General features: G+C 41.1%; 1 long non-coding RNA gene across 2 annotated transcripts in view; it reads left to right on the top strand.

Annotated features, from left to right (window-relative positions):
- LOC133631987 (uncharacterized) overlaps window positions 1-18,044 on the top strand; it is an 84,310-nt gene extending 66,266 nt beyond the window's left edge. Inside the window, exons 4-6 of one of the 2 annotated variants that reach the window (XR_009821638.1) lie at window positions 7,781-7,897; window positions 9,181-9,334; window positions 17,668-18,044. This is a non-coding gene — a long non-coding RNA (uncharacterized LOC133631987). Of the gene's footprint in view, window positions 1-7,780; window positions 7,898-9,175; window positions 9,335-17,667 lie in introns of both variants that reach the window. The other variant, XR_009821637.1, reaches the window with a different exon arrangement.
- The last annotated feature ends 581 nt before the right edge of the window (window positions 18,045-18,625 follow it).

The raw sequence follows: 18,625 nt of genomic DNA, 5'->3' as shown, positions 1-18,625 counted from the left end.
AAGCCACTTAGTAAAATCCCTTTTTTTATTACATTTTTAAAGGTTGAAATCACATCCATCTATGCTGTACATTTTAATTTGCACTCCCCCGGCCCTACCTGTGCTCGTTCATTGTTTAGCATCTTGCCATTGTTTGTTGGGCTGCCAAAACAATGACCCCCCCTGCCCCTAATCTCTCCCTTTGCCATCCTGCCCTCCTTAATCTGTCCTCTCCTATTCATTCATTGGGCTGTGATAAGGATGCAGCCTTTTTCAGGCTATACAGTCATGACATGTACACATGACTGTGACTGACGTTTGTGGCGCCCCCTATGGGTTGTGCTCACAATGGCTTGGAAAACATACCATCTTACAGAACCCACAACAAGTGAAGTTGGCACATAGTGTAATTAGTGAATAAAAACAAAATACGATGATTTGCAAATCCTTTTTAATTTGTATTCAATTGAATAGACTGCAAAGACAAGATATTTAATGTTCGAACTGAGAAACTAATTTTTTTTTGCAAATAATCATTAACACATTGCAAAAAAGTTGGCACAGGGGCGTTTTTACCACTGTGTTACATGGCCTTTCCTTTTAACATCACTCAGTTAACGTTTGGGAACTGAGAAGATCGATTTTTTAAGCTTTTCAGGTGGAATTCTTTCCCATTCTTGCTTGATGTACAGCTTAATTTGTTCAACAGTCCGGGGTCTCCGTTGTGGTATTTAACATTTAATATTGCGCCACACATTTTCAATGGGACATAGATCTGGACTGCAGGCAGGCCAGTCTAGTACCTGCACTCTTTTACTATGAAGCCACGCTGTTGTAACAAGTGGCTTGGCATTGTCTTTCTGAAATAAGCAGGGGCGTCCATGACAACGTTGCTTGGATGGCAACTTATGTTGCTCCAAAACCTGTATGTACCTTTCAGCCTTAATGGTGCCTTAATAGATGTGTAAGTTACCTATGCCTTGGGCACTAATACACCCCCATACCATCACAGATGCTGGCTTTTGAACTTTGCGCCTATAACAATCCAGATGGTTCTTTTCCCCTTTGTTTGAAGGACAGGACGTCCACAGTTTCCAAAAACTATTTGAAATGTGGACTCGTCAGACCACAGTCCATCTTAGAAGCTGGCAGCGTTTCTGGGTGTTGTTGATAAATGGCTTTTGCTTTGCATAGTAGAGTTTTAACTTGCACTTACAGATGTAGCAACAAACTGTAGTTACTGACAGTGGTTTTATGAAGTGTTCCTGAGCCCATGTGGTGATATCCTTTACACACTGATGTCGCTTTTTGATGCAGTACCGCCTGAGGGATTGAAAGTCCATAATATCATTGCTTGCGTGCAGTGATCTCTCCAGATTCTCTGAACCTTTTGATGATATTACGGACCGTAGATGGTGAAATCCCTAAATTCCTTGCAATAGCTCGTTGAGAAATGTTTCTCTTAAACCAGACCTGGGCATTGTACGGCCCGCATCCGGCCCTTTGCGCATCCCTGTCCGGCCCGCGTGAGGCCAATCATAAATTACAAAATAAATTTCAAAAAGTATCTATGTCGAGTGTGCAATACAACGGTGCTGCTTTTGTTTTGAAAAGCGTTATTTGTATTACTTCCGTGTGGATGTATGCGCGTGTGCGATTGTGAGTGAATTGAACGGCGCAATCACAAATTACAAAATAACGTTTAAAAAACATCTGTGTCGTGCGCGCAATACAACTGTGCTGCTTTTATTTTGAAATGTGTTATTTATAACGTATGTCCGGGGGGAACCTGTGAGTGAAGATGCATAGAGACAAGTGATGAGACGCTAAAAAAAGAAAAGTTGATGACGAATGGCGTGTTTTCAACAAGACATGGACTGCCAAGTATTTCTTTACATAAATTAATGGTAAAGCCGTGTGCTTAATTTGTGGTACACAGCTTGCTGTGTTTAAAGAATATCATTTTAATCGCCACTACACGAAGAAACACGAGGGAAAATACCGGAATGTGTCTGATGAAGCGCGCGTAAGGGAGGCTGATGCGTTGATGGTAAAACTGCAAACCCAACAAGGACTTTTTGCCATATTTCACACCCCCAGAGATGCAGCCGTCAGGACAAGTTTCGTCATTTCTCACAAAGGCGCCAGAAAAAGTAAGGCGTTTTCTGACGGAGAGTTTATTAAGGAGTGCTTATTGGACTCTGTTGCGCTGATATGCCGGAGACTTGGACTGTTTTTCGCTAACTTTGGATGAGAGCTGTGGTGTACGTGACACCGCCCAGCTGCTCTTCTTCTTACGTGGGATAACTGCAGACTTTCAAATCACGGAGTAGCTGGCAGCCATGCAGTCAATTAAAGAGACAACCACAGGTAATGACTTGTTCACATAGGTAAATGCGTGTTTGGACATGTTAGGACTGAAATGGGACAAGCTGGCAGGTGTGACAATCCAATCCACTTTATTTATACAGCACATTTAAACAACAAAATGTTTCCAAAGTGCTGCACAACAATATTAAAAACAATATTCAAATATTATCCTTAGCTCCACCAATGACTGAATAAAAAGAAAAAACAATTACATATAAAACCAATATAAAAAACAATATAAAATAAATATGATTAAAAACTATTTTTAACAACAGATGGTTGTCCAAATCTGATGGGGAAAAATGTTGGATAATGCAGGATAAAGTGAACATCAAAAGCAATCTGCTTTTGTATAAAGTTAAGTTAGGTTAAATTATTATTATTATTATTAATTATTATTATTATTATCATCTTTATTATTTTTCTTACGGTATATCAAAAATAATATTGAGCAAAATTTAATTGAAATATTGTCGTGTGGCCCTCCAGCAGTGCTCGGGTTGCTTATGCGGCCCCCGGTGAAAATTAATTGCCCACCCCTGTCTTAAACTGTTGGACAATTTGCTCACGCATTTGTTCACAAAGTACTGACCCTCGCTCCATCCTTGTTTGTGAATGACTGAGCATTTCATGGAAGCTGCTTTTATACCCAATCATGGCACCGACCTTTTCCCAATCATGTTAGCCTTTTCACAAGTGGGATGTTCCAAATAAGTGTTTGATGAGCATTCCTCAACTTTTTCAGTCTTTTTGGCCACTTGTTCCAGCTTTTTTTAAACACGTTGCAGGCATCAAATTCCAAATGAGCTAATATTTTCAAAAAATAACGTTTTCCAGTTCGAACGTTAAATATCTCGTCCTGGTCGTGGAACTGTGGACCAGCTCTATACTCTCGGCAGGGTCCTTGAGGGTGCATGGGAGTTTGCCCAACCAGTCTACATGTGCTTTGTGGACTTGGAGAAGGCATTCGACCATGTCCCTCGGCAAGTCCTGTGGGGAGTGCTCAGAGAGTATGGGGTATCGTACTGTCTGATTGTGGCGGTCCGCTCCCTATACGATCAGTGTCAGAGCTTGGTCCGCATTGCCGGCAGTAAGACGGACACGTTTCCAGTGAGCGTTGGACTCCGCCAAGGCTGCCCTTTGTCACTGATTCTGTTCATAACTTTTATGGACAGAATTTCTAGGCGCAGTCAAGGCGTTAAGGGGATCCGGTTTGGTGGCTGCAGGATTAGGTCTCTGCTTTTTGCAGATGATGTGGTCCTGATGGCTTCATCAGGCCAGGATCTTCAGCTCTCACTGGATCAGTTCGCAGCCGAGTGTGAAGCGACTGGGATGAGAATCAGCACCTCCAAATCCGAGTCCATGGTTCTCACCCGGAAAAGGGTGGAGTGCCATCTCCGGGTTGGAGAGGAGACCCTGCCCCAAGTGGAGGAGTTCAAGTACCTCGGAGTCTTGTTCACTCGTGAACAAGATTCTTGTCTGCAGTCTATTCAATTGAATATAGGTTGAGAAAGATTTGCAAATTATTATATTCTGTGTTTATTTACGATTTACACAACGTGCCAATTTCACTGTTTTTGGATGGTGTACATTGAATACACATATCTTCAACATATTCTAATAATTAGCTGTATGTCTTGCTCAATGGCAGTCATGTTTTTTAACCACTTTTGCTGACATTTTACACACATGTGCTTGTCCGTCCCCTGAATGCTTGAACCAAACTGCAGGGTAATTTGTCCAACCATCCTTACAGTGGGTGTTTCGTAGAAAGCATAGAGCTGTGCGAGAAATTTCAAGTCATTCTGGGTTCGTAGAACAGGCAACAGAGTGGCGACGCATGTTTTGACACATTTTCAGCTTTTTGTGTGCACCGGTTCAGGGGTAGTAGAGTTACAACATTGGGTGTTGTTGCTTTTTTATATGACTGTGCAGTATTCTGGCCTTGCACTGTACATTCTGCAAACTACAGAGCAGTAGTAAATCTTCTGCGGGTATTTCCTCATTCCTGACTTTAGATATTTAGATATGTTTTAAATCTTACATTGCAATGCCCACATATGAAGGTAGCGTGACACACCAGCCACTTACCTGCATGTACACTCAAGTCAACCCGTAGACTGTGTGGAACACCCATAAAAAGAGAGCTGTCGCATCAGGGCTGCGGGACATTCCGCAGCCTCATGAGAACGACTCCCAGCTGATTCTACTTAATTCTGCAAAAACAACATGTGGCATGTCTGATGTGACACTGTTTCACAGGCCCACATGAAATGTATCCAGTGCCATGTCAGTAATGAAACAGGCGATATATCTCCTGTCAGCTTGTGATTGCTCTACAAGGGAATACAGGGAGAGGAGCTGACAATGTGTGAAACTGGCGATTATAGCCATTCTATTAGATCGTGATATTGTTAGAGCTGGGGGATTTTGCAGGAACATGTAAGAATTTTTATGTGACCAAACAGGACGTGGCACCAGATCTATTCCTTTTTTTTTTTGGTCAGTTAAAGCATTTGTGCGTTCATTTTATTGGCTAACAGACCAGAAATAGTTCACATTAATAAACGTCTCTTTAAACTCAGCTTCGTTAGCCAAAAGGCTCGTTTTCATCTGTGTGAGAGCAGATGTTACAAAATCATCCTTTGAAGAGAAAAGCCAAGGTTCAAAGTCATTTGAAAAAATATGGTCTTCAAAGTTGTTTTAAATGAAAACATTATTGGTTGTTAGTGGGAAACAACGTGAAGTGATTTCCTGCAACATTTTTAAATACATGTTTGATTAAGGGTCTTTTTTAAATGAACCATTTCATACTCTTCAATGCAGATTCTACATTGTCTTGAATTGGATGAATGGATGGATACACTTTATTCATCCCACAATGCGAAAATTATGTGGTTGCAGTGGAGAAACAGTAAGTCCATACAAATACAATAAAAACACATTAAACCAAAAGGGAAACATTAAAGAACACAAAGGACAAAACATTCATTAAAAGAGCAGAGAGCTGATGCAACCAGCTGCCACTTCAGCAGTGCCATTTCTGCATACAGCTACACAATAATACATATTGCACCATACATAGACAATAAAACAATAAAAACACAATTTCAACACCTACAGTACATACACCGTGGTGGCCTCTGCAGTGTTCCATGCCACTGTCTGCTGGGGAGGGGGCTACACGGCCAGAGACAGGAACAGACCCAACAAAGCAACCAAGAGAGCCTACTCCGTCCTAGGCTGCCCACTAGCTCTCCATCTAGGGAGACCGAAATGTACGATACTGTTATGGTTGCTGAGGGTGGCAGTAATGTTCAATAATTTATTATACATATAGTCAATATACACTACCGTTCAAAAGTTTGGGGTTACCCAAACAATTTTGTGGAATAGCCTTCATTTCTAAGAACAAGAATAGACTGTCGAGTTTCAGATGAAATTCTCTTTTTCTGGCCATTTTGAGCGTTTAATTGACCCCACAAATGTGATGCTCTAGAAACTCAATCTGCTCAAAGGAAGGTCAGTTTTGTAGCTTCTGTAACGAGCTAAACTGTTTTCAGATGTGTGAACATGATTGCACAAGGGTTTTCTAATCATCAATTAACCTTCTGAGCCAATGAGCAAACACATTGTACCATTAGAACACTGGAGTGATAGTTGCTGGAAATGGGCCTCTATACACCTATGTAGATATTGCACCAAAAACCAGACATTTGCAGCTAGAATAGTCATTTACCACATTAGCAATGTATAGGGTGTATTTCTTTAAAGTTAAGACTAGTTTAAAGTTATCTTCATTGAAAAATACAGTGCTTTTCCTTCAAAAATAAGGACATTTCAATGTGACCCCAAATTTTTGAACGGTAGTGTATATAATATTAATAAACAATACTAGCTAATAAACTAAACTAAGGAAATTGAGTTTGTGACAAAACCCAGGAGTGTGTATGTGTGAGGCTATGTGTAAGGTTAACTGAAGTGTGTGTTACCAAGTGTTGTCAAGAGCGAAGGAACAAGGCAGTCCGAGGGGCAGGGAGATGATCCAGGGTAGGAGAGAAGAGACTAGGTCCGTGTCCAGGCGAGGGTCGGGGATCGAGGAAGGCAGTACAAAACACAGGGGAAACAACGGGAGACCTCGAAGGGGAAGACTTGGGAAGGCACTGCAGGAGAGCAACACCAACATCAGAAGCACGGAGGGAAAAACGTAGAGAGAGAGCATAAGAGCAAAGAGGTAACTAAGTTCCCGCCTGGATCCTTGGGTCTACTGCTCCTTTATACAGCTCCCTCTCATCAGGTCCGGGTGCGCTAATTGCTGATCGCCCACAGCTTTGCCGGCATGTAGGCGTGACGCGGCCGTGGGCGCAAAGATGAGGGCGCATTCCAATGCGCCCTGGCTGTGACAGATACATGCTCACTCAGCCAGGGCTCCGTGAAGCCCATGCGTCCCAAAGATCAACGCTAGCTCCGCAGTCTCGTCACTTCCACCGCATCTCCTCTGGTCTCTCCACGAGCACTTCAGTTAGTCAGAAAGCCAGCAGCTGGTCTCCGGTGCAAACGTGGCCGTAGCCAAAAGGCTCCTCCGAGGTGGATCCAAAACGTTTACAAAAAAAGCACAGCAGAAGTCACAAAAATGCCACCCCTTGTTGCGCAGCACTGAAGGGGCACGAACCAAAAGGCAAAAAACACATTAAAACAAGAGGGGAAATTTAAGAACATAAAAGGAGGCTATGCAGGAGCTCCTACAACCAGCAGCCACTACAGCGGCGCTGTTTTGGGGGGAAAAAGTGCATAAATGCATTCATATTTGAAATAATTATTCAATTTATTCTCGGCCCATATTCCAGCAAAGAATTAGTAAGAAACCATGCAAAACGTTTTTGTTTTATTTGTTTGTTCCTGAAATAGGGGTCTCCACTCTAATAGACAACATGCTCCAATAACTGATACTACCATGTGTTGCAGTCATGGATATTTTTTCATGAGGTAAGGGGGATCATGTCCCTTGCACTTTTTCATAAGCGGTTTTTGTCCCCTGCACTTTTTAACGTCCAAAAATAATCATATGCTATTGAATGGAGGCAAGTCAGACACTAGCACCAGGTGGAAAACGGCCGCTCAAGCTGAAGCTTGTCCCTTTAGCCCAGGGCTTTTGAACTAAATTGTTGTGGGGGCCACATTTCAAAAAAGCAAAATACCAAGGGGGCCACACTTTTCCCTTCACTATCATTTTTATTTTCTATAGTCCTGAGAACCAGCATAAACCGGAAATGTGTCCCGTGAAAAAACATCAGACCGGAACTCTCTAATAACTAAAGTACCTTGGGTGAATAATGTATACTCCCTATACCAGTATGTTTTAGCGCTTTCATGGTGAGTTTACTGACAGATATAAGTAAGAACTTTACACTGCTTTATATTACGTTTGTAGAAATGGCAACAGCGGAGGATGAACGTCACATAACAAGAAGATTGACTACAAAGGCGGACGCGCACAAATTTTCAGGACGTATGCAGATCCCAAATACACATCAACAGGTACCAAAAGGTAAGAAAAGTTGCTTTTGCATAATATTGCGAAACAAAACGGCAGATAATACGTCTTACGTTGTGTAATGTCCTATATCTTGAATGGAACAAATCAAATGTTGGTGTTGTTTACTTTAGTCATATTTCAGTCTACTCATATCTCTTATGTGTGACTGCCATCTACTGGTCACACTTATCATTTCACCATGTATCAAATAGCTTCGAGGTCGGTAAGCACAACCAAAATTATTCCGTACATTAGGCGCACCGGGTTATAAGGCGCACTGTCGAATTTTGAGTACCGTATATTTCGGAGTATAAGTCGCTCCGGAGTATAAGTCGCATCGGCCGAAAATGCATAATGAAGGAAAAAAACATATAAGTCGCACTGGAGTATAAGTCGCATTTTTTGGGGAAATTTATTTGATAAAACCCAACACCAAGAATAGACATTTGAAAGGCAATTTAAAATAAATAAAGAATAGTGAACAACAGGCTGAATAAGTGTACATTATATGAGGCGTAAATACCCAACTGCGAACGTGCCTGGTATGTTAACGTAACATATTATGGTAAGTCATTCAAATAACTATAACATATAGAACATGCTATACATTTACCAAACAATCTGTCACTCCTAATCGCTAAATCCCATGAAATCTTATACGTCTAGTCTCTTACGTGAATGAGCTAAATAATATTATTTGATATTTTACAGTAATGTTTTAATAATTTCACACATAAGTCGCTTTTGAGTATAAGTCGCACGCCGGCCAAACTATGAAAAAAACTGTGACTTATAGTCCGAGAAATACGGTAAAAGGAAAGGATTTTAAGTGTGCCTTATAGACCGAAAAATACGGCAGTTATTTTATTTTTAATTCTACTGATTTTTGTTATTTTGCGCATAAAAATAAACGATTGAGCAATTTGTCTCCGATTTATATTACTCCAAAAAATGCATCAAATCCCTTCAAACCACGCCCGATTCAAGCCACGTAGGCAAGTCAGTTGTCGTCCTCCCCCCACAATTCTAAAATCCAAATTTCAGCCATGGTCACAAAACATGTTATAAAAAGCCTACTTAGGTTTAACACCTTTGTCCTAATGGATATATATAGAGCTTTACATACAAAAAGTGAGAAAAATGCATGCGGTCATTTCATAATTAACCATGTGAGGTAAATACCGACCACTGCTACTCGAGTTACATGGTAACTTATTTTCCAAGATTCCCCGTCAATTCTCCCGTGTTGGACTACATGCTTGTCTCTCTCTGTCTGCCCTTGTCTCGCAGTGCAGGATCCCCCTGAGGCCGGCACTGGTGCACACATCCATTGGAGAGCTGTCATTGCAGCCTGTGTTCCTGACTCTCCTGTGTCAGGTGGTCTCATGTCTTGCCTGAGGCATGGAAGCATGAGAAGGTGGGGCTTGGTCAAAGATGATGCTGATACAGGTGAGACTAGCATACAGTATACTTCCCAGTAATGGGCACATCAAAACATGCTTGTGCACATTTGTATTGAAAAACATGGCTCCTTTCATCTCAGAATTTCCTTGTGATGTTGAGTTTGATTGACATTTAGGATGATGTACGTTTTTTTTTTTTAACCACCGCTTCGATGTGACGCATGCCACAGAAATGGGTGATGTGAGGTTTCTTTGCACAACATATATTTAGAGTACTGAGGTTTCTACCTCAGGGCTGACAGGCTTCTAAAAAAGCTATTTGGTCCTGCAATGGACTACATGGAGGTGGTGACTGCATACGTCAAATGGAATGTAAAGTGTTCTCTGGGTTCAAGTTTAGCACTTTTAAGCCTTTTTCAGTGTAAATGTTCAAGATTGTAAATACAGAATTAAATGTACTGCAATTTACGTTGTCATAAAAAAATAGACAATTACTATTTGCAAAATGTGTGTGTGGAGGTCTACCTCCCTCCGGGTTCCATGGACCACCAAGGACAGACATGACGGAGAGCAGTTTGTGACTTCTTTTATTTTTTCAAATAAACCTTCGTCTTTTCGGGTCGCTTTTCAGCTCCTCCTCCACTGCTCGCTCTTCGGTTGCTTTTCAGCCTCCCGCATCGTCGCCTTCGTCTCGCTCTCGGTCACGTTCGCTCTGCATGTACTGGCTCTCCCACTCCTTGTGCCCCGTCCTTCTCTGCTGCTGCCCTTTTACACCCTGACAGGTGATTACAGAATTGCGCATTGCGCCCAGGTGGGCGATCCACGCACCTGCCGTCCATCTCGGAGCCGGTCCCGGCGCGCCCCGCCTCTCTGCAGGTCCGCCGGCCACGCCTCCTCGCCCCCATCTCAGACTCGGCCCCGGCGTGCCCCGCCTCGCTGCAGGTCTGCCGGCCACGCCTCCTCACAGTGTGTTAAAAATATTCAGGGCTGCCCCAGGCTAATAAGTAAGGGCCATAAGCAGAAGTACACCATATTGCCAAAAGTATTTGGCCACCCATTCAAATGATCAGAATCAGGTGTCCTAATTACTTGGCCCGGGTGTATAAAATCAAGCACTTAGGCATGGAGACTGTTTCTACAAACATTTGTGAAAGAATGGGCCGTTCTCAGGAGCTCAGTGATTTTCAGCGAGGAACTGTCATAGGATGCCACCTGTGCAACAAATCCAGTTATGAAATTTCCTCGCTCCTAAATATTCTGGGTTTGGAAGTTGCCAGGAGAACGGTACATTTTGGACTGCATTGTGCCGAATGTGAAATTTGGTGGAGAAGAAATTATGGTGTGGGGTTGTTTTTCAAGAGTTGGGCTTGGCCCCTTAGTTCCAGTAAAAGGAACTTTGAATGCTCCAGGATACCAAAACATTTTGGACAATTCCATGCTCCCAACCTTGTGGGAACAGTTTGGAGCGGGCCCCTTCCACTTCCAACATGACTGTGCACCAGTGCACAAAGCAAGGTCCATAAAGACATGGATGACGGAGTCTGGTGTGGATTAACTTGACTGGCCTGCACAGAGTCCTGACATGAACCCGATAGAACACCTTTGGGATGAATTAGAACGGAGACTGAGAGCCAGGCCTTCTCGACCAACATCAGTGTGTGACCTCACCAAAGCACTTTTGGAAGAATGGTGGAAAATTCCTATAAACACATTCCGCAACCTTGTGGACAGCCTTCCCAGAAGAGTTGAAGCTGTAGTAGCTGCAAAAAGTGGACAGACATCATATTGAACCTTATGGGTTATGAATGGAATGGCACTTCAAGTTCGTATGTGAGTCGAGGCAGGTGGCCAAATACTTTTGGCAATATAGTGTATGTTTGGAGGTAACTCACACTACCCATTACAAATGTTTTATCTTTTTGTAATTTTTATGTTTCATATGAAACTATTTTCATATGATTTTTATGCTTTTCTTTTAATCAAACCTGAATTTAATTTGATGCATGTTTTGATTAAAACTAATTAATGGCAAATAAATTATTAAATTTTTTGGGAGGGGGTAATTTATTTACTAATTTATTTCTAAACATTCCAAAATTAACTCTAATTTGGATTTGAATTTAGTAACTCTGCCTCACAAGACAAGCACCGGCACCATGCGCATAGGAGCCGGTGCAACTTCAGGGGTACGGAGCAGGAAGCAGCTTGTTTTTTTGTTTTTGTTTTTTTACATATTTTTGTTTTCCTTTTTTTATAATCATAATCGTAATTATAAAATAATTAAACTATGAAATAGAAATATTCCATTACATTCATTCAATTTGACAAAATCCAAGCACTACTGGAACCTGGAAAACATTCAGATACTTATAAAGCTCCCAATGTAACCAAGACTTGCCTTCAGCATCACAAGAGACATGAAGCAATATGTTCTTACATCCCAGTTTCTTTAGGCATATTGGTTCTTCTATCTTCTATAAATATATAATATCTAGAGAAAAAAAGTTGCTTTGACATGTTCCTATCTCTATGATGAATGTACAGGCTTCCACATACTGTAAATCAATGACTATCTTGTGTTGGAAACTGTAATTAAAAATCAATTGGTTTCTTGTCTCACTTTTTTGATGAATAATGGAAAAAAAACTAATAATTTATAAAACTAAATATTAATATTTGTTCATTAAACTTTGTTATACATGTATTTTCTGTATATACAGTGCAAGAATCTGATATGATGAGGCTGCCGCTATAGACGTTCCTATCTGCTTAGCACGTATGCAAACTTTGTGCAGTGTGCTATGACCTGAGTGCACAGGATGAATACATCATAGAAACCAGACGAGGCAGTGCCAAGCATTTGTTTTCTCATTTTATGCGTAAGCGAGTGTCTGCAGCCTGTTTTAATGTGCAAGGAAGTCAGCAATCAGTGCATTTGGCTGTTGGGACGTGGCTATTTCTTTTTTGTCAGCAAACTCACCATTACAGTGGAACCTCAATTCATAAATATGTTGACCTGGAGACCTGACTTGGACTTTGACCCAACAGCGTCTGGTATTACCAAGAAAAGCGTTTTAGAAATGTGATCTATTACTAATATGTTTGTACTAGGGTTGTACGGTATACCGGTATTAGTATAGTACCGCGATACTAATGAATCACATTCGGTACTATACCGCCTCTAAAAAGTACCAAGGCCCCCCGTCGTCGCAGCTAAAGTCCATCTGCAGTCTGCAGTGTTTTAGCTACTTCCAAATCACTAATCCTCGCCTCCATGGCGACAAATAAAGTACGTTGGATGATGAATAGCTAAACATGCTTCACTACACACTAGGGCTGTGAATCTTTGGGTGTCCCACGATTCGATTCAATATTGATTCTTGGGGTCACGATTCGATTAAAAAAAAAAAAAATTTTCAATTCAACACGATTCTCGATTCAAAAACGATTTTTCCCGATTCAAAAGGATTCTCTATTCATTCAATACATAGGATTTCAGCAGGATCTACCCCAGTCTGCTGACATGCAAGCAGAGTAGTAGATTTTTGTAAAAAGCTTTTATAATTGTAAAGGACAATGTTTTATCAACTGATTGCAATAATGTAAATTTGTTTTAACTATTAAATGAACCAAAAATATGACTTATTTTATCTTTGTGAAAATATTGGACACAGTGTGTTGTCAAGCTTATGAGATGCGATGCAAGTGTAAGCCACTGTGACACTATTGTTCATTTTTTTTATGAATGTCTAATGATAATGTCAATGAGGGATTGTTAATCACTGCTATGTTGAAATTGTAACTAATATTGATACTGTTGTTGATAATATTCATTTTTTTTCACTACTTTTGGTTTGTTCTGTGTCGTGTTTGTGTCTCCTCTCAATTGCTCTGTTTATTGCAGAGTGTTGCTGGGTTGGGTTTGGTTTTGGAATTGGATTGTAGTGTTATGGTATTGCTGTGTATTGTTTTTTTGGATTTATAATTAAAAAATAAAACATTTAAAAAAATTAAAAAAAAAAAAAATCGATTTAAAAAAAAAAAGAGAATCGATTCTGAATCGCAAAACGTGAGAATCGTGATTCGAATTCGAATCAATTTTTTCCCACACCCCTACTACACACCTTAGCTCACCAGCGTCAAAATGTAAACAAACGCCATTGGTGGATCTACACCTAACATCCACTGTAATGATACCAAGTACAAGAGCGTACCTAGTCGATTCTACTATGATTACATTGATATTTTTTAGCGTCACAAAATCTTCTGTCGTTTTTTTATTTATTTATATTATGTTTTTAAACTCAGGAAATATGTCCCTGGACACATGAGGACTTTGAATATGACCAATGTATGATCCTGTAACTACTTGGTATCGGATTGATACCCAAACTAATGTAAAGTATCAAGTGATTATTACATTTTAAAGGCCTACTGAAACCCACTACTACCGACCACGCAGTCTGATAGTTTATATATCAATGATGAAATCTTAACATTGCAACACATGCCAATACGGCCGGGTTAACTTATAAAGTGCAATTTTAAATTTCCCGCTAAACTTCCGGTTCAAAACTCCTTTGGATGATGACGTATGCGCGTGACGTAGCCAGTGAAACAGAGGTATGGATACCCTATTGAAGCCAATACAAAATATCTCTGTTTTCATCTCATTATTCCATAGTATTCTGGACATCTGTGTTGGTGAATCTGTTGCAATTTGTTCATTGCATTATGGAGAAAGAAGCTGAGCAAGCAAAGAAGAAAGTTGTCGGTGCGAAGCGGAGTATTTTGCGAGGGAAGTCAGCAACACAACACAGCCGGTGTTTCATTGTTTACATTCCCGGTGCGGTCAAGATCGAAGAACTCGGACAACAGAGACTCTTACCAGAAGGACTTTGACTTCGATACACAGACGCCTGTAGAGAACTGGGACAACACAGACTCTTACCAGGATTACTTTGATTTGGATACACAGACGCAGACGCGGTATCGTGAGTACGCAGATGCGCTTCCAAACATTTGATCGCTTGTGTCACGTACGTAACTTTGGGTAAATATATAAGCTTTATGAACCTTGGGTTAGGTGAACGGTCCTTTGGGCTGAGTGATTGTGTGTGTTGTGCAGGTGTTTGAATTGTATTGGCGGGTTATATGGACGGGAGCTAGGATCTAGGAGCTAGCATAACAAACACCTAGGTGTTTTTATGCGGGATTAATTTGTGGCATATTAAATATAAGCCTGGTTGTGTTGTGGCTAACAGAATATATATATGTATTGTGTTTATTTACTGTTGTAGTCATTCCCAGCTGAATATCAGGTCACCCCCGGCTCTCACAGCATCTTCCCTATCTGAATCGCTTCCACTCCCCACTAGTCCTTCACTTGCACTTTTCTCATCCACAAATCTTTCATCCTCGCTCAAATTAATGGGGAAATCGTCGCTTTCTCGGTCCGAATCGCTCTCACTTCTGGCCGCCATCACTGTAAACAATAGGGAACTTTGCGGAAATGTTCAACTGACTACGTCACGCTACTTCCGGTAGGGGTAAGGCTTTTTTTTGTCAGATACCAGAATTTGCGATCTTTATCGTCGTTGTTCTCTACTAAATCCTTTCAGCAAAAATATGGCAATATTGAGAAATGATCAAGTATGACACAAAGAATAGATCTGCTATGCCCGTTTAAATAAAAAAAATTCATTTCAGTAGGCCTTTAACAGAAGGTGTAGATCAGAGGTCTCAAACACGCGGCCCGCGGGCCAATTGCGGCCCGCGAGACGTTATTTTGCGGCCCCCACCTAAATATGAAAGTTAAATGTTAGTGCGGCCCGCGAGTTTTAAATGAATGGCGCTTGACAGCGTTGTGTGCGGAGTTGAAGGAATCTACCAATCACGGTGTGGCGAGGGCGTGCCTTGATGGCACTGCCTTGATGGCACTGCCTTAAGTGTCCTCCAGAAACTGTCAACGCATCATCTTTTTCTCCATACAAACAGCGTGCCGGCCCAGACACATGTAGTATGAGGCTTCTGCAGACACACGCAAGTTATTGCAAGACATACTTGAGGAACAGCCATACATGTCACACTGAGGGTGGTCATATTTTATTTTTTAACACTGTTACAAATATGCGCCACACTGTGAAGCCACACCAAACAAGAATGACAAACACATTTCGGGAGAACATCCGCACCTAAACACAACATAAACACAACAGGACAAATACCCAGAATCCTTTGCAGCCCTAACTCTTCCGGGCTACAAAAACACCCCCTACCCCCAACCCCGTCTCCTCCCAACCCCGCCCACCTCAACCCCCCCACATACACCTCAACCCCCCCCTATCTCCCAAATTCGGAGGTCTCAAGGTTGGCAAGTATGCATTGACGTCACTTGCGTGATGCAAGCAGAGAAACATTTTGCCGCTTTTCCACGACACCCGTTCACGCTCTTCTTCCCTGCCTCCCTGCCTCCCTCGCTCGCCCGTCTGCTCGCTCCCGCCCCCGTTGTAAACAGTCCGGGCGGGGAAGACGAGCACTCCACCGAAGGACTGAGCGACAATACAAAAGTGTGGTGCACTGGACCCCAGCGCTGATACTCCGACAGAGAGTCGCTGGGCGAATCAGACGTGTAACACGTTAGTGGTGATGTTAGCCCGTTCGGGGCTAATTGTGCTACCGTAACTGTAAACTCCACGGCGAGCCCCCCTCCTTCCCCTCCCGTTGGCTCCAGACAGAGACGATTTTTGATGCAATATTTATTTGTTGAGCATAGGGGCACCCCAACGTGTCTTTCATTTCATTTCATTTTTATTTATCTCCTTCATTGATGTGCATCTTTGATCGATAGACAATTAAACCACAATTATTCAATTATACATTTACACACCAATGCCTGAGAAGGAGCAGGATGAAGAAAAATCGTATATTTTTCTGCCCCCTTCAACATAATACGTAGTCTTACTTAATGATATCATATAAACCAACAAATACATCCAAATATAACGAAAACAAACAAAAAAACACACAAAAAAACACAAGAAGTGCAAGACTTCATGATGTACAAACCGAACAAAAAAAACAAAAGTAATATACACCTCACAGGATGATACAAAACAAATACAAAACCAGGCAAAAAATATGTAAAATAATAAATATAAAGCAAAATGTAAACACTTATGGCTGTCCATATGATCTTATTGTTCTGTCTTTATATAGTTTTTCAATTGGAATATATTTTTACAATCTTTTATCTCATTGTAAAGAGAATTCCATAGTTTAACCCCCACCACTGATATGCACATTTGTTTTAAAGTTGTCCTTGAATACTGATGTTGGAAATGACCTTTTCTTCTATGCTCTTCATTCTCAGAAGTGATGACAAACATTTTTTGTAATTTTGCTGTTAATGTTTTACTTTTAGCCTTAAACATGACACATAACGTCTGTAACTTTACTAGCTCCTGTCATTTCAATAAACCGGAATTAATAAATAATATGTTAGTGTGTTCTAAGTAATCTACTTTATGAATAATCCTTATGGCTCTTTTCTGTAGTTGATACAGAGAAAGTTGCGATGCACAAGGAATACAATTTGAAACATCATTATACAACTAGACATGCTGAGGAGTATGCAAAATACCAGGGAGATGAGAGAGTGAACCGGGTTGCAAATTTTAAAACCAGTCTACTGAGGCAACAAGATTTCGTCAAGAAAGCAAGCGAAAAGAGCGATGCAGCAGTCAAAGCTAGCTACATGGTGAGTGAGATGGTTGCTACGGCGGGAAAGCCATTCAAAGAAGGTGAATTCATTAAAAAGTGCATGATAGATTTTTTTTAAGAAATCTTTTTTTGCGGCCCAGCCTCACCCAGTTTCTGCATCCAGTGGCCCCCAGGTAAATTGAGTTTGAGACCCCTGGTGTAGATAGAACATGTTAAAAGAGAAAGTAAGCAGATATTAACAGTAAATTAACAAGTAGATGAATAATTCATTTTCTACCACTAATTTTGACAAAATATTAGAATTAATAAATGACACAATATGTTACTACATGTGTCAGCAGACTAATTAGGAGCCGTTGTTTGTTTACTTACTACTAAAAGACAAGTTGTCTTGTATGTTCACTATTTTATTTAAGGACACACTTGCAATAAGAATCATATGTTTAATGATCCCTAAGTTTTTTTGTTAAAATACAGCTAATAATGCAATTTTTTGTGGTCCCCTTTATTTAGAAAACTATCGAAATACATTTTTTATTTACCAAAATATTGGTATCTGGACAACTCCAGTTTGTGGTTATTGTTAATTACTTGAAAGAGAAAGAATACTCTGGCTTCCATTTACATTTTTTTGTCTTAATTCTCTCTTTCTTGCAGGCAGACTCCAGGCTCTCACCCGCTTCCCTTCTATGGAGGTGTGATTGGACCTCATGCAGAGCAACACAAGGCTAACACGACCACCAGGCTCATTAACGCATTAACAGTCCCAGCCCAAACAAGCGCTCATAGCAGTTTGTTGAGGCAAGGTACACATTCACACACGAACAGAGCAGAGTTGCGCTGTCAAACCCCCCTGAGGCCCGGTAATTAGACCAATGTAAATGACTGTCGCCTGAATCACCTCCTTTAAATACTGCTCATGGAGTCAACACAGGCAAAGCGCTCAAAGTGGCTAATGTGGACGCAATAAACTACTAAAAAGTTTTTTTTTTAAATTAACTTCAGTTAGTCATAATTGACGGTCGACCACATTTCTCGACCCTTTTCCATGTAAAATAATATAAATAGATCATGTTGATGACAACAAAATCTGCTCAGTGACCATGTGGTTAGAGTGTGCGCCCTGAGACTGGAAGGTCGTGAGTTCAAACCCCGGCCGAGTCATACCAAAGACTATAAAAATGGGACCCGTTGCCTCAATGCTTGGCACTCAGCATCAAGGGTTGGAATTGGGGGTTAAATCACCAAAATGATTCCTGAGCGCGGCCACCGCTGCTGCTCACTGCTCCGCTCACCTCCGAGGGGGTGGAACAAGGGGATGGGTCGAATGCAGAGGGTAATGTCACCACACCTAGTGTGTGTAAGTGTGACTATCAGTGGTACTTTAACTTTAACACAGGTCTTTTCAGTTCATGGCAGGCTTGAGGCTTGGTGCTTCCTGACCGTCTGAATCAGTTTCCTTTCATCTTCCAGACTTTGGCTAAGTGTTGACACATCCACAAAAAATAATACAAACGTACAATTGTTTGCACTGATGATCTTGTGATGTGCAGCTGTTTGGAAATGGCTTCAAAATACTTTTAACATTTTTTTTAGTCCAGTCTTCCTCTAAAGT

Source organism: Entelurus aequoreus, linkage group LG17, assembly GCF_033978785.1.
Source record: "Entelurus aequoreus isolate RoL-2023_Sb linkage group LG17, RoL_Eaeq_v1.1, whole genome shotgun sequence".
In the NCBI taxonomy this organism is placed as follows: Eukaryota; Metazoa; Chordata; class Actinopteri; order Syngnathiformes; family Syngnathidae; genus Entelurus; species Entelurus aequoreus.
The sequence above is the reverse complement of the archived record's forward strand: the minus strand, read 5'-3'. Positions and strand labels throughout refer to the sequence as shown.